The sequence below is a fragment of the Pristiophorus japonicus genome, chromosome 14 (genome assembly GCF_044704955.1).
Source record: "Pristiophorus japonicus isolate sPriJap1 chromosome 14, sPriJap1.hap1, whole genome shotgun sequence".
NCBI classification, from domain to species: Eukaryota; Metazoa; Chordata; class Chondrichthyes; family Pristiophoridae; genus Pristiophorus; species Pristiophorus japonicus.
In genome coordinates, this window is record NC_091990.1 from 157,018,031 (window position 1) to 157,034,619 (window position 16,589).

General features: G+C 45.4%; 1 protein-coding gene across 8 annotated transcripts in view; it reads right to left on the minus strand.

The window, feature by feature from the left end:
- The window catches only part of ano5a (anoctamin 5a), a 263,256-nt gene that overhangs the window by 171,642 nt on the left and 75,025 nt on the right, over positions 1-16,589 (minus strand). The window lies entirely within an intron of this gene.

The following is a 16,589-nucleotide window of genomic DNA, read 5'->3' on the forward strand; positions in this document are numbered from 1 at the left end:
TCCACAGACGCTATACACGAAGTAGCAGCAAGACGAAAAATTGCGACAATGGCACTAGATAATTACCCCAGTTGCTCAGATTTGTCTTTCAATCATAAAGAAATAGTTTTAAGTATTGGCATTTTACGTACTAATGGTGATTTATTAAATAAACACAAGACTGCTCACAGAAACAAGTACCTGAAGCCAGATGTGCTATTAATAGTGTCAGAAATTGTGGCCCCAAGTTTCCACATGATTTGCACCTGATTTTTAGGAGCAACTGGTGGAGAACGGACTATCTTAGAAATCGCAATTCTCCACATTTTTTTTCTGCAGTTCTAGTCAGTTAGAACAGTTTCACTTTGGAACAGAATTTTTTCTTCAAAAGGGGGCGTGTCCGGCCACTGACGCCTGATTTGAAAGTTTCCACAGTAAAAACGTACTCCAAACTAACTTAGAATGGAGCAAGTGAAGATTTTTGTAGAACTGAAAAAACCTGTTCTACACATTAAAAAATCAGGCGCAGGTTACAAATTAGGCGTCCAGAACGAGGTGGGGGGGGGGGTGGGGGGGAGGGAAGGGAACTCATTAAATTCTACAATAAATCCTTATTTATACTTCTACAAATATTATACAAATAAATCCAACCTGAATAAAAATTTATAAGCAAAGAAAAGATTAAATAAACCATCTTCCTACCTGTGTGAAAGTGCTTCAGCCAGGGAGAATGCAAGTTGAGGCAGCCGTTCCCGCGGGGGGGGGGGGAGGAGGAGGAAGCCGTTCGTTTCCGACGGCAGGGGGGGGAGGGGGAGGAGGCAGCCGTTCCCGACGGCGGGCAGGGGGAGGGAGGGAGGGAGTGCGGGCCCGACCGACCGAACACAGCGGGGAGGGAGGGGGGGGGGGGGAGGAAGCCGTTCCAGACGGTGGGCGGGGGGGGGGAGGAGACAGTGAAAAGGCTGCAGGAATCCTCACAAGTTCAGCAGCCATTCCCGACGGCGGGGGGGGAGGTGGGAGGGAAACGGCTGCCACAACTTTCTGAGGCTTCCTGCAGCCTTCTCACTGCTGCAAGAAGCCTCAGTGCTGATGTGCTGATGGCAATGTGCTTTTATTAAAAAATTTTCAAAAATTAAACAGCTACAAAGAACTACAAAAATGGCCGAGTGCCAATGTTTCCTTCACACTGCGCGTGCGCAAACGCTCCAACGCGCACGCGCAGGGTTGCCGGCAGGAAAAAAACTAATTTAAATGGTACCCGCCCCCTCCCACTTACAAAATCGGTGCGAGTGGTAGGCTCCGCCCCCCTGGGCGCCACGCCAAACCAGACATGGAGCTGCAGGGCGCTCCCGAATCACGCGTTTTTTTTCCGGCGCCGTTTTCAGCGCGAAAAACGGGCGCCCAGCTCGGAGCGGCGCCCGTTTTGTAGCGTGTGGAAACTTGGGGCCTATAATTCTTACTCTCAAGGCAAGACCTGTTGGTAATCAAGATTTAGACAGACAGATTCTTTTACTTCTTTCAGAAATTTGCTGATTTTTCCCATGTTCCTCATGCCACCTCCAAATTCCGCCCCCCCCCCCCCCCCCCCCACCCCACCAGCTAACGGGTCACATAAACCTGCAGATAAACCTGCTCCCTAATCTCTCCCAGTGGCTCTCGATAGCCAGAAGTCGGAGTGCATCCAGGCCGATGGCCTTGACAATATGCCCTCGCTTCCTGTGGAGGTGACTGGCCTAATAAGTTGGTTGAAAATGAGAGCTCATTGAGGGGTTGGAATCATAGGCATTGACATTTACCATGATTAACGTTTTTGGAAGAAATTATAATATTAAAATGGACCCCAAGATTCATTTTGAAAAGCCATACAAGTAGCCCCTCTCACCCTTTGTCTTGCCCCCACAGCTGGGTTTTCCTTCTCCTTATTTTCTATTCCATTCACCACTGCATGAACCAGATATCTTGCAGTATCTAGAATATGATACTGACACCAACTGCATTTTCCTTCCCATATCAACTACCTGGTGGCCTCCTATCATCCTAGTTCATTCTCTTATCACCCTGCACAAAATCATCTGCACTTCCTTCGACACTTTACCATACAACTACAAAACCTGTTCATTAAGTTACTCCCTAGTTGTTATTGGAGCTTCCGGATACTCTGGTCAGGACTGATTTATTCCCCCAGTCTAGTGTGCCATATTCAATGGTCAGGGTGAAGTTTCTTTTACACTGGAGACCCCCAAACTCAGCTTGGATGAGCACTTTGCTGAACATCTCCACTCAGCCCACAAGCATCATTCCGACCTCACTGGCACACCAATTCCATGTTACATCCCATTCCCAATTGGACTTTTCCACCTTTGGACTCTGGCATTGCTCCAATAAAGATTTAAACAAATTCAAAAAACAGCATTTCATTTTTTTCTTCCTGGCACGCTGCATCCCTCTGGTCTGAAAATTGATGTCAACAGCTTCAGATCTTAGCTTTATCCCTTTACTTTTTATTTTGTCTAAACAGTTTCATATCCCTAACCAAGATGGCCTTTTGTCTAATATGAAAGTCTTTTACAACTATCATGCATCTCAAAAATCATTAGAAATAAGAAAAACTGAACATTGGAAATCTGAATTAAAAACAGAAAACACTTGAAATATAAGGTCTGTCAGTATCTGAAAAGACAAATAAAACAGGTTAATGTATCGGGTGGAGATCTTTGTCCAAACTGAATGTCCCACTGAATTTGTCTCCTTTTAGCTTGACTCCATTCTGTCTCTTTTGTTCAGTCTCTACCCACCTACATCTATGCCCCCTCGGATTTTCTCTGCCACTGACGATTTCAGGTTCTGTGGCCTCACACGTTTGCTCTTTGATGGTCAATCTCTCTATATTTCCATCATCCACTACAGTGGCATCCAGACTCTCTGCTTCTTTCTTGAGAAATGTCTCAACCAATCTCCATCTAGTCACAGTCTTCAATTTTGGTTGAACCAATTCTCACCTTCAACTCCACACACTTTCTTCAGATCACTTGGGCTCCATTGGTAATTGGTTGGAAGGAAGAAGACAGAGAGTAGGGATAAAGCGAACATTCTCCGATTGACAGGATGTGACAAGTGATGTCCCCCAATTTACTGGGGTCTCAGATTTTCACCATATATATTAATGACTTGGATAAAGGATGAGAGAGTTGTGTACCCAAGTTAGTAGTGGACACCAAGTAAGGATGTCATATATATGGGAGCAAGAGGTTACAAAGGGGTATAGACAGACTAAATGAGTGGACAAAACTATGGAAGATCGAGTTCAATGTGGGGAATTGAGAGATTGTATTGTCTTATTGGTGAAAGAGTAGGAGCTGTGGAGGAGCAAAGGGATTTAGATGTCCATGTACACAAATCACAAAGCGAATGCACAGGTACAAAAAGTAATCAAAAAGGATAATGGAACATTGGCCTTTATCTCAAAGAGGTTGAAATACTAAAACGTGAGGAAGTACAGAACCTTGGTCAGACCCCATCTGGAGTACAATGCTGAGTTTTGGGCACCGAACCTCAGAAAAGTTAAATTGGCCATTGAGGGGTTACAGTGCAAATTCACCAGAAATATATTGATGATTAAATGGTTAAATTATGACAGGTTGCATAACATTGGCTTGTGTTCCCTTGAGTTTATAATGTTGAGGGGTGATCTAACTGAGGCGTTTAAAATGATAAAGGGATTTGATAGGGGTAGATACAGAAACTATTTCCTCCAGTGGTAGAATCCAGAACAAAGGGGCATATTCTTAAAATTAGAGCTTGGCTATTTAAGAGTGAAATCAGGAGGCACTTTTTTCCGATAGCAGAAATCTGGAACACTCTGCCCCCAAAAGGTGCGGGGTCAATTGAAACTTTCAAGACTGAGATTGATAGATTATGGTTAGGAAAGTGGATGAAGTGATATAGAGCAAAAGTGGGTAAATAGAATTGAGATACATATCAGCCATGATCTAACTGACTAGTGAACATGCTCGAGGGGATGACCTATTCCTCTTCCTATGTTGACTTTATCTAGATATACGGCATGCCTTGTTCCAATTCTAGACCGAGCCCATTCCCTAATCCCTTCCTCCATTACACTAATGACTGTGGAGCATGAAGGATCTCCACTCAGCAACTTGTATTTAGCACCTTTAATGTAGTAAAATGCCCCAAGGTGCTTCGGAGTATTACGAGACAAAAAAATTGGCACCGAGCCAAAGAAAAAATTAGGGCAGATGGCCAAAAGGGTAGGTTTTAAGGAGCGTCTTAAGGAGGAAAGCGAGGTAGAGAGGTTTAGGGAGGGAGTTCCACAGCTGAGGGCTCAAGGCACGGCCAGCGATGGTTGAGCGATTATAGTCAGGGATATTCAAGGAGGCAGAATTTGAGGAGTGCAGATATCTCGGGGGGGGGGGGGGGGGAGGGTTATGGGGCTGAAGGAGATTACAGAGATAGGGAGGGGTAAGGCCATGGAGGGATTTGAAAACAAGGATAAGAATTTTGTTTACTCAGTTGTTAACCTCTATCTTCTAGAGGTTCCGCAATAAGATGGATGAATTAACTTTGCAAATAGACGTTAATAAATATGATGTGATTGGGATTACGGAGACATGGCTCCAGGATGATCAGGGCTGGGAACTCAACATCCAGGGGTATTCAACATTCAGGAAGGATAGAATAAAAGGAAAAGGAGGTGGGGTAGCATTGCTGGTTAAAGAGGAGATTAATGCAATAGTTAGGAAAGACATTAGTTTGGATGATGTGGAATCTATATGAGTAGAGCTGCAGAACACCAAAGGGCAAAAAACGTTAGTGGGAGTTGTGTACAGACCTCCAAACAGTAGTAGTGATGTTGGGGAGGGCATCAAACAGGAAATTAGGGGTGCATGCAATAAAGGTGTAGCAGTTATAAAGGGTGACTTTAATATGCACATAGATTGGGCTAGCCAAATTGGAAGCAATACGGTGGAGGAGGATTTCCTGGAGTGCATAAGGGATGGTTTTCTAGACCAATATGTCGAGGAACCAACTAGGGGGGAGGCCATCTTAGACTGGGTGTTGTGTAATGAGAGAGGATTAATTAACAATCTCATTGTGCGAGGCCCCTTGGGGAAGAGTGACCATAATATGGTGGAATTCTGCATTAGGATGGAGAATGAAACAGTTAATTCCGAGACCATGGTCCAGAACTTAAAGAAGGGTAACTTTGAAGGTATGAGGCGTGAATTGGCTAGGATAGATTGGCGAATGATACTTAAGGGGTTGACTGTGGATGGGCAATGGCAGACATTGAGAGACCGCATGGATGAATTACAACAATTGTACATTCCTGTCTGGCGTAAAAATAAAAAAGGGAAGGTGGCTCAACCGTGGCTATCAAGGGAAATCAGGGATAGTATTAAAGCCAAGGAAGTGGCATACAAATTGGCCAGAAATAGCAGCGAACCCGGGGACTGGGAGAAATTTAGAACTCAGCAGAGGAGGACAAAGGGTTTGATTAGGGCAGGGAAAATGGAGTACGAGAAGAAGCTTGCAGGGAACATTAAGGCGGATTGCAAAAGTTTCTATAGGTATGTAAAGAGAAAAAGGTTAGTAAAGACAAACGTAGGTCCCCTGCAGTCAGAATCAGGGGAAGTCATAATGGGGAACAAAGAAATGGCAGACCAATTGAACAAGTACTTTGGTTCGGTATTCACTAAGGAGGACACAAACAACCTTCCGGATATAAAAGGGGTCAGAGGATCTAGTAAGGAGGAGGAACTGAGGGAAATCTTTATTAGTCGGGAAATTGTGTTGGGGAAATTGATGGGATTGAAGGCCGATAAATCCCCAGGGCCTGATGGACTGCATCCCAGAGTACTTAAGGAGGTGGCCTTGGAAATAGCGGATGCATTGACAGTCATTTTCCAACATTCCATTGACTCTGGATCAGTTCCTATAGAGTGGAGGGTAGCCAATGTAACCCCACTTTTTAAAAAAGGAGGGAGAGAAAACAGGGAATTATAGACCGGTCAGCCTGACCTCAGTCGTGGGTAAAATGATGGAATCAATTATTAAGGATGTCATAGCAGCGCATTTGGAAAATGGTGACATGATAGGTCCAAGTCAGCATGGATTTGTGAAAGGGAAATCATGCTTGACAAATCTTCTGGAATTTTTTGAGGATGTTTCCAGTAAAGTAGACAAAGGAGAACCAGTTGATGTGGTATATTTGGACTTTCAGATGGCTTTCGACAAGGTCCCACACAAGAGATTAATGTGCAAAGTTAAAGCACATGGAATTGGGGGGTAGTGTGCTGACGTGGGTTGAGAACTGGTTGTCAGACAGGAAGCAAAGAGTAGGAGTAAATGGGTACTTTTCAGAATGGCAGGCAGTGACTAGTGGGGTACCGCAAGGTTCTGTGCTGGGACCCCAGCTGTTTACATTGTACATTAATGATTTAAACGAGGGGATTAAATGTAGTATCTCCAAATTTGCGGATGACACTAAGTTGGGTGGCAGTGTGAGCTGTGAGGAGGATGCTATGAGGCTGCAGAGTGACTTGGATAGGTTAGGTGAGTGGGAAAATGCATGGCAGATGAAGTATAATGTGGATAAATGTGAGGTTATCCACTTTGGTGGTAAAAACAGAGAGACAGACTATTATCTGAATGGTGACAGATTAGGAAAAGGGAAGGTGCAACGAGACCTGGGTGTCATGGTACATCAGTCATTGAAGGTTGGCATGCAGGTACAGCAGGCGGTTAAGAAAACAAATGGCATGTTGGCCTTCATAGCGAGGGGATTTGAGTACAGGGGCAGGGAGGTGTTGCTACAGTTGTACAGGGCCTTGGTGAGGCCACACCTGGAGTATTGCGTACAGTTTTGGTCTCCTAATTTGAGGAAGAACATTCTTGCTATTGAGCGAGTGCAGCGAAGATTCACCAGAGTGATTCCCGGGATGGTGGGACTGACCTATCAAGAAAGACTGGATCAACTGGGCTTGTATTCACTGGAGTTCAGAAGAATGAGAGGGGACCTCATAGAAACGTTTAAAATTCTGACGGGTTTAGACAGGTTAGATGCAGGAAGAATGTTCCCAATGTTGGGGAAGTCCAGAACCAGGGGTCACAGTCTGAGGATAAGGGGTAAGCCATTTAGGACCGAGATGAGGAGAAACTTCTTCACCCAGAGAGTGGTGAACCTGTGGAATTCTCTACTACAGAAAGTGGTTGAGGCCAATTCACTAAATATATTCAAAAGGGAGTTTGATGAAGTCCTTACTACTCGGGGGATCAAGGGGTATGGCGAGAAAGCAGGAAGAAGGTACTGAAGTTTCATGTTCAGCCATGAACTCATTGAATGGCGGTGCAGGCTGGAAGGGCTGAATGGCCTGCTCCTGCACCTATTTTCTATGTTTCTATGTTTCTATGTTTCTCAGTTGCTCATATATGTATTTCCAGCATATATTTGTTTTTAAAATCAAATACCAGTCTATTAAACCCATTTGCAGCTGTAACAAAGAAGGAGAATTCTGTACTTTATTTTTTGCAATGTCAGATAAACTAGGGTAAATTCAATTTCAAAATGACACGAAGATTAGTGGGAAAGCGGGTTGTGTAGAGGACACAGAAAGGCTGCAAAGAGATTTAGATAGGTTAAGCGAATGGGCTAAGGTTTGGCAGATGGAATACAATGTCGGAAAGTGTGAGGTCATCCACCTTGGGGAAAAAAAACAGTAAAAGGGAATATTATTTGAATGGGGAGAAATTACAACATGCTGAGGTGCAGAGGGACCTGGGGGTCCTTGTGCATGAATCCCAAAAAGTTAGTTTGCAGGTGCAGCAGGTAATCAGAAAGGCGAATGGAATGTTGGCCTTCATTGCGAGAGGGATGGAGTACAAAAGCAGGGAGGTCCTGCTGCAACTGTATAGGGTATTGGTAAGGCCGCACCTGGAGTACTGCGTGCAGTTTTGGTCACCTTACTGAAGGAAGGATATACTAGCTTTGGAGGGGGTACAGAGACGATTCACTCGGCTGATTCCGGAGATGAGGGGGTTACCTTATGTGATAGATTGAGTAGACTGGGTCTTTACTCGCTGGAGTTCAGAAGGATGAGGGGTGATCTTATAGAAACATTTAAAATCATGAAAGGGATAGACAAGATAGAGGCAGAGAGGTTGTTTCCACTGGTAGGGGAGACTAGAACTAGGGGGCACAGCCTCAAAATATGGGGAGCCAATTTAAAACAGAGTTGAGAAGGAATTTCTTCTCCCAGAGGGTTGTGAATCTGTGGAATTCTCTGCCCAAGGAAGCAGTTGAGGCTAGCTCATTGAATGTATTCAAATCACAGCTGGATAGATTTTTAACCAATAAGGGAATTAAGGGTTACGGGGAGCGGGTGGGTAAGTGGAGCTGAGTATACGGCCAGATCAGCATTGGCTCGAGGGGCTAGATGGCCTACTCCTGTTCCTAATTCTTATGTTCTTATGTTCTTAAATGGTTTCAGCAACCTTTCGGAGGATCCCATTGTTCAGTGACCGTGCTGACGCATGCGTGAAAATAGCTGTTTGCAATCATGTTTAATAAGAAATATCTGCCGTAAATAGTTTTTATTGTTGGTTCAATGCCTTATTCAGAAACCAACTAGAAGTCAAAAATTACTTAGTGACTGGAATACTTACTTTGAATTATTAAAATCTGTAGATTGCCAGTCAATGAGACAGGGAATCCAAATATCTCCAAATAGTTAGCCATTAGCAGTGCTGTCTGGATGAAGCAGCAATGTCCAGACGTTAAACATCGCACATCACAAGGTGCGAGATTTGTTAAATTCTCAGGCAGTTTGTTTGCATAAAGGAAACAGTTGGAACATGAAAGACACCCCATGGCATGAATCCCAGTTCTGTTGCTTAGCTTTTATACTGCTATATCAACCACGTTAGTGTTACCAGCTCCGAGCATACAGGTCGCGTGCTGCCAGCACACCCGCTAAAGCTGGTCAACAAGACAGACTTTTTTTTTTAAGAAATGGATTTTCCAAACGAGAACAACAATTTTTGGAGGTGACTCCTGCCTTCATGAGAGCCACGCGTCAGGAGCCAAAAGGTATTAACTGGGCAGCAGAGCAATATAAAAGTCGTTTTCAGCTTTTAATTTTGAACTTTATGGGTGAAATTAAATTTCCGTCATCTTTATACAACATCACATGTTGGAGGTCTGCTTAGATACAAACTTTCTGCTGATTAAACCCTGCAAGAACACGTTCTGAAAAGGATTTTATTTTTTTTGTAAATATTATCCTGTTTCAATGCGGGTCTCACTGATTCCATATATCATTCAACATGTAAAGAAAACGGACAAGGTAGATTTAGCCTGTACACATTGAGCTTACGATAGATTGTTTTGTACTTTTCACAGAAGACACAGGACAGTCTGACAAGTATCCCCTCGTGTTCGTCAATATAATTTGAGGCTAAATCAGATTGTTAACTCTGTGCATACTAACTCTGTACATACAAGGTCGCTGGTTTCAAAGGAGACTGCTTGTGGAAACTGGGCAACGATCAATGTTGGGTAAAAGCCAAGAGAGCTGCCTCTTGGGAGAGTGGTTTGGATATCTGTACTCGCCATAACCTGCTCTCCCTCCTTGCTCTATTAGCGCCTTTTACATTGCGAGAGCTGGTTTCACTACACCAGTGTATCACGGTAATATTTATACACCCACTCAACACCATTCTACACCAGGCAACAGACAGCAGAGCTGGCGAATCCAGCAGCAGTTCGTATGACTGATGAAAAAGGTGTGTGTTAATTGCTGCCAAAACAAGGACGTATTTCTCAGTACAGCCGATGGTACAAGAACGGCACAGTTGCTCTCGGCTCCAGTTTCCACCTTGTTTTGGGCAGCTCTAAAAAGGGGATTTTCCCGATTATAAAATGTTGACAAAAGTTTCCACCCAAAATGTTAAGCTGGCTAACCCGGTGTGTTTCTAGCATTTTCTGTTTTTATTTCAGATTTCCAGGATTCTCTTATTCTTTTCATCCTAAAAGGGGAGAGAGTCAAAATAATTAGATTTATTTGGCATTTTTCATATAGAAACATCTCAAACTGCTTAATGACTAACTTCTTGATATGCAGAATCAAAATAATAATTGCACAGTATTTTTGGGCTTAAGTTTCGGACCCCCGCTAGAACGGCGCACATCGGAGAGGCCGCCTAATTTGGGGAATAGGAATTGGGCCGACTACTTACCTTGTGATTCTCTGATATATGTCGGGCCGTTTCCTGCAGCAGGAGCTGCTGAGGGCAGAGCGACAGCACTGCGCCAAAAACAGTGCCGGCAGCTGCATGCTTGTGCAGTGGAGGCTGCGCGCATGCGCAGTAGCTCCTGGCCCTCGCAGCACGTCCTGTCTCCGGGCGACGACCCTATCCCTGGCCGAAGGGACGTCGCCCCTATCACGGGCCGAGTGGCCTGACCGCCCTTACCTCTTCTGCGGCGGACCCGCCCGGCATCTCCTGGGGGCAGGCCCCGCCTGAACTCCTCGTCGGCGCCGGGGCCCGCCCGCCCGGTATCTCGCTGGGGGCGGGCCCCGCCCGAAGTCCTCGGCAGCGGACCGGTATCCCATGGGGACAGGCCCTGTCCGAAGTCCTCGTCGGCGGCCCGGCCCGAGCAGCTCTTCAGCAGGCTGTTGGAGGGCTCCCGGTGCTGCAGTAGGTAAGTAGAAACTTTAAATTTGTTTACTTATTGATTGATTTTTAAATTTTTTTCATTTAATTTTCTTTGATTGATTTATTTATCATTTATTATTGATGATGGCTCTTTATTGGTAAAAGTAGTGTTTAATGCTTGTAAAATCTCCTAACTTCCCTTTCCTCTCCCTCCCCGCCACCCCCCCGCTCCCTGCGCCTAATTCCTGAGCGTACAAAAAATCTAAACTTACTCCATTCTAAGTTAGTTTGGAGTAAGTTTTCGCTGCCTAAACTTGCAAAACAGGCGTAAGTGGCTGGTAACGCCCCCTTCTGAAAAAAACTGTTCTAAAACAAAACTATTCTAACTAACTAGAATTGGAGCAAACTAAATGCCGAGAATTGCAATTTCTAAGATACTCCATTCTAAACTAGTTGCTCCAAAAAAAATAGGAGCAACTCGAGCCGAAACTTGAGCCCCTGATTCAACATTTTCTCTGTTGTCATGTCTGCAATTCACATAAGAACATGAGAAATAGAGCAGGAGTAGGACGTTTGGCCCCTCGAGCCTGCTCCACCACTCAAACAAGATCATGACTGATGATCTACCTCAACTCCACCTTCTCACACTATCCCCATCTTCCTTAATTCCCTTTGTTCCCAAAAATTCATCGACCTTTGTCTTGAATATACAACAACTGAGCATCCACAGGCCTCTGGGGTGGAGAATTCCAGAGATTCAAACCCTCGGAGTGAAGAAATTTCCCCTCATCTCAGCCCTGAATGGCCGACTCCTTATTCTGAGACTGTGACCCCCTGATTCTAAACTCCCCAGCCAGGAGAAACATTTTCTCAGCATTAACCCTGTCAAGCCTCTTATAACAAATCAGTGATATTTAAAGCTAGGATTTCAGCACAGTCTCAAAACTAACAGGATGCACATTGGGGTAGACCTGGACTTTGTGCAACAGTGGAAAACGGGTGACAGCGAGTTGGCAGCCGATTTTTATTTCCACTGAAGTCCATGGGTTGCCGATTCGCTATCACACATTTTACACTATCGCACAAAGTCAAGATATACCCAGTTGTCAATCTATTATTGTCCACTGATGCTTCTTTTTGTCTCAACAAATCTCGGTTAAGTTCCAAAAAATGGGACAGATTGAATGGTGTTCTGCTATACTCTATTAGGGTACCAGTTAAAGTGAAAACATCCTTTCAAAGCATCTCATTAATACAGGTTGAAACTCTCAGGTACCGGACTCCCTGATCCGGAAACATCCGTGGCTTAGCATTAGTTTGCGGAACTGCCGCTTTCCTGGACCTGGGCTTGGAGCTCACTGTTAAGCGCTCCCATGATGCTCAGCATCTCTCTGCTTCTTCATTGTGGGACTTGACAGCGCAGTCAGACAGAGAAATGACCAATCACCAACATTCCCCGCCTCTCCTCCCTCACTCAACGATCACCAGCACCGACCTCCCGTGGTTGGGAAAATTCTCTGTTTCAGCACCAGTCAGGTCCCGAGGGTGCTGGACCAGAGAAGCTCAACGTGTACCATTAATGGGACATTTTTAAGTAGCTTGGACTTGGGGACCCACTGGTTTCTTATTTTGTTATCAATGAGAAGATCTCCTCTGCCCTATTATTAAACAATTAAAATATAAATCATTAAAGTCATATTCACTCACCTTTTGGGGGTAACAAAGGATTCATCTCAGTAAGCACTACAAATCTTCTCAGACACAAGTGCCCATTTACTAAGTCATCAGTTGGCACTACATCCCATTCCTGTACCCATGCTGCTTCAGCACCACTGGTTTCTCACATACACATGTTGCCAGTCATTTAAACAATGTGTGTGCATCAAAGTGTTTACATCTAACCTGGTGCAGGCTCATTGGCCACATTATTGTGGCCAGAGTACACCACTTGACATCTCCTGAGGCTGTGACCTCTAAAACGCTCAGGCAATTATTGACAACCATAATTTGTTTCTCTACCACTACTAGCAGCCAAGAACTCCAATTTGTTCAACAAAATCACAACCACAGAACAATTCGAACACAACAGATCACAGAACACCTCGAACACAACAGAATACAGAACAAAACTAAAAAGGCTTAAACTATTTAAATAGAAACAACAGTTTTATGTTCACCCCCTGCTCTTAAAAAAATTCATTCTCTGGATATGGCCATCGCTGGCATAGCCAGCATATATTAGCCATCCCCGGTTGCCCTCGAGAAGGTGGTAGTGGGCCTTCTTGAAATGCTGCAGTCCATGTGGTGAAGATACTCCCACAGTAATGTTAAGAAGGGAGTCCCGGTATTTTGACCCAGCGACCATGAAGGAACAGCGATATATTTCCAAGTCGGCATGGTATGTGACTTGGAGGGGAACTTGGAGATGATGGTGTTCCCATGTGCCTGCTGTCCTTGTTCAGTTGGTGCAGGTTGGGGAAGTGCTGCAGAGGAAGCTTTGGCGATTTGCTGCAGTGTATCCTGTAGATGGTACACAATGCAGCCACGGTGCGTCAGGTGATGAGAAAGTGGATGTTTAAGCTGGTGGATGGGCTGCCGATGAAGTGGCTATTTTGGCCTGGATAGTGTTGTGCTTCTGGAATGCTGGTGCAGCTGCAGCCATCCGGACACGAGCCATTCAATACTTTTCCACTTTCCCCCCCCCTTTCCTTTTCTCTTTATCACTCCCTGACCGTTCTCTCCTATCGTCATGCCTCCTTTCATCTCTCCTCTCTCAGATACTCTGCCCTCCAAAATCCCTATCACAATTCTTCATTACTCTTTAACCTTCCTACTTGCCTGCCGGCGTCCCAGACTTGATGCCCTCCCAGCTGTCCTTTGTGCCTCTCTTGGCAACCTACGATGGGCCCATTGAGGCACTCGTCGCTGCCTCCTTAGAAGCAGCAACTCCAACTGTCCCATCCTACTCTCTCGCCAATTTTCCCACTCAGCACGCCTACTGGGCGCTAATCTTTCCATTCCTCTCCCCATCGCCCCCCACCCCACCACCCCCCGATTCCAGCACTGACCCTGTGGACGCTGACTGTGGGGCAGCCATCAGTGACCCTCTCCACATCTCCCTCCAGAATGTTTGTTCACTTGCAAACAAGGCCCTTGCCATGTATGAGCTTATCATGGAGGATGGCATCGACATCATGGCCCTGACAGAAACTTGTTTGAGGGGCGATGACACCTAACCCTTAATTGAAGCCTCCCTGCCTGGCTATACCTTCCATCACTAGCCCCGCCCATGGTGGCAGTGTGGCTCTCATCAGCAAATCACACCTTGGTCTGTCCCCCAACTCTTCCGGCATTTTCCTCCTTTGAGTATCTCAACTTATTACACCTCTCTCACCTCTCATTTAAAATTCTTCTTCTCTACTGCCCAACCAAGTACCATAAAAATGTTATTACCGATATTTCTTCACTACTTTCTTCCCTCTGCCTCTGCACTGAATGACTTTTCACCCTCAGTGATTTCAACCTCCATCTCAATTCATCGTGCTCCCTCTCCTGAGACCTCCAATCCAGTTTCCGTACCGCCCACCGTACCAAAACGCCTCTCAAAGTCACAAATGACATCCTTTGTGACAGTGACAAAGGCAAACTATCCCTCCTCATCCTTCTTGACTTGTCTGAAGCCTTTGATACAGTCGACCACTCTATCCTTCCCCAACGCCTCTCCATCGTCATCCAGCTGGGTGGGACTGGTTTTATTTTTATCTATCGAATCGCAGCCAGAGAATCACCTGCAACGGCTTCTCCACACTCCCGCGTCATTACCTCTTGTGTCTCCCAAGGAGCTATCCTTAGCCCCCCCCACCTCCAGTTCTAATCTACATGTTGCCCCTTGACGACATCCGAAAACACAGCATCAATTTCCACATGTACGCTGATGGCCTCCATCTCTACCTTACTATCATTTCTCTCGACCCCTCCACGGTCTCTAAATTGTTAGACTGCTTGTCCAACATCCAGTTCTGGCAGAAATGTTCTCCAATTGAATATTGGGAAGACGAAAACCATTATTTTCAGTCCCTGCCACAAACTCAGTTTCCTAGCCACTGACTCCAACCCTCTCCCCAACTTCTGTCTGAAACTGAACCAGGCTGTTCGCAACCTTGGTGTCATATTTGATCCCGAAAGGAACTTTCGATCACATACCCGCAGCATAACTAAGACCGCCTATTTCCACCTCTCTAACATCGCCCGTCTCCGCCCTTGCCTCAGCTTCTCCGCTGCTGAAGTCCTCATCCATGTCTGTGTTACCTCTAGACTTGACTATTGCAACGTACTCCTGGCTGGCCTTCCACATGCTACCCAACACAAACTAGAGGTGATCCAAATCTTCAAATCTTGGCTGCCCGTGGCCTAACTCGAACCAAATCCCGCTCACCTATCACCCCTGACCTATATTAGCTCCTGGATAAGCAATGCCTTGATTTCAAAATTTTCATCCTTGTTTTCAAATCCCTCCATGGCCTCGCCCCTCCCCATCTCTCTAATCTCCTTCAGTCCCACACTCACGGAGATGTCTGCACCACTCTAATTCTGCCTTCTTAAGTATCACTGATTATAATCACTCATCATTGGTGGCTGTGCTTTCTATTGCCTAGGCCTTAAATTCTGGAACTCCCTGCCTAAACCTCACCACCTCTTTTTCCTCCTTCAAGATGCTCCTTAAAACCTCTCTCTTTAACCAAGCTTTTGGTCACCTGCCCTAATTTCCCCTTAAGCGACTCGATGTCAAATTTTTAATCTCATAATACTCCTGTGAAGCACCTTGGGACGTTTCATTAAAGGCGCTATATAAATACAAGTTGTTGTTATTATTTTTGTAGACAAGTGGAGGGTATTCCATCACATTCCTGACCTGTGCCTTGTAGGTGGTCGAGAGGCTTTGGGGAGTCAAGAGGTGAGACACACACTACAGCATACCTAGCCTCTGAACTACTCCAGTAGCCACAGTCCTTTATGAAGGAGCGGAGGGCTTAGGACGTTGGACTTAGGACGTTGACTTGAGGAACGCCTGCAGTGATGTTCTGGAGCTAAGATGACTGACCTCCAATGACCACAATCATCATCTTTTGTGCTAGGTATGATTCCAGCCAATGGAGTTTTCCCCCGGATTCCCATTGACATCAGTTTTACGAGGGCTCTTTGATGCCATGCTCGGTCAATTGCTGCCTTGATGTCAAGGGCAGTCACTATCACCTCACATCTGCAATTCTATTTTGTCCATGTTTGGACCAAAGCTTTAATGAGGTTTGGAGCCGAGTGATCCTGGCGGAACCCAAACTGAGCATCAGTGAGCAAATTATTGGTAAGTGCCATTTGATAGCACGGTCAACAATATTTTCCAAAACTTTGCTGATGATTGAGAGTAGACTGATGGGGCAGTAATTGGCCGGATTGTTTTGGTCTGCTTTTTGTGGACATGATATATTTGGGCAATTTTCACATAATCGGGGAGATGCCAGTGTTGTATCTGTAGTGGAACAGCTTGGCTAGAGATGTAGCTAGTTCCGGAGCACAGTTCTTCAGCACAACAGTTGGATGTTGTCGGGGCCCATAACCTTTGTTGTATCCAGTGCGTTCTGCCGTTTCTTGATATCATGTGGATTGAATCGAATTGGCTGATGACTGGCATCTGTGATGGTGGGGACCTCAGAAGGAGGCTGAAGCTTCCATGATCACAGATATGTTAGCAAATACTTACCCTGGGCCTGCTTGAGCTCAAGGCATTCAGACTTGGGCTGATGTGTGGCACAAATGTTACTTGCCACTTAAGTGCCAGGCAATGACCATCTCCAACAAGCGAAGATCTAACCACCTCCCTTTGATATTCAACGGCATTACCATCGCCAAATCCCCCACCATCAACATCCTGGGGGTCACCGTTG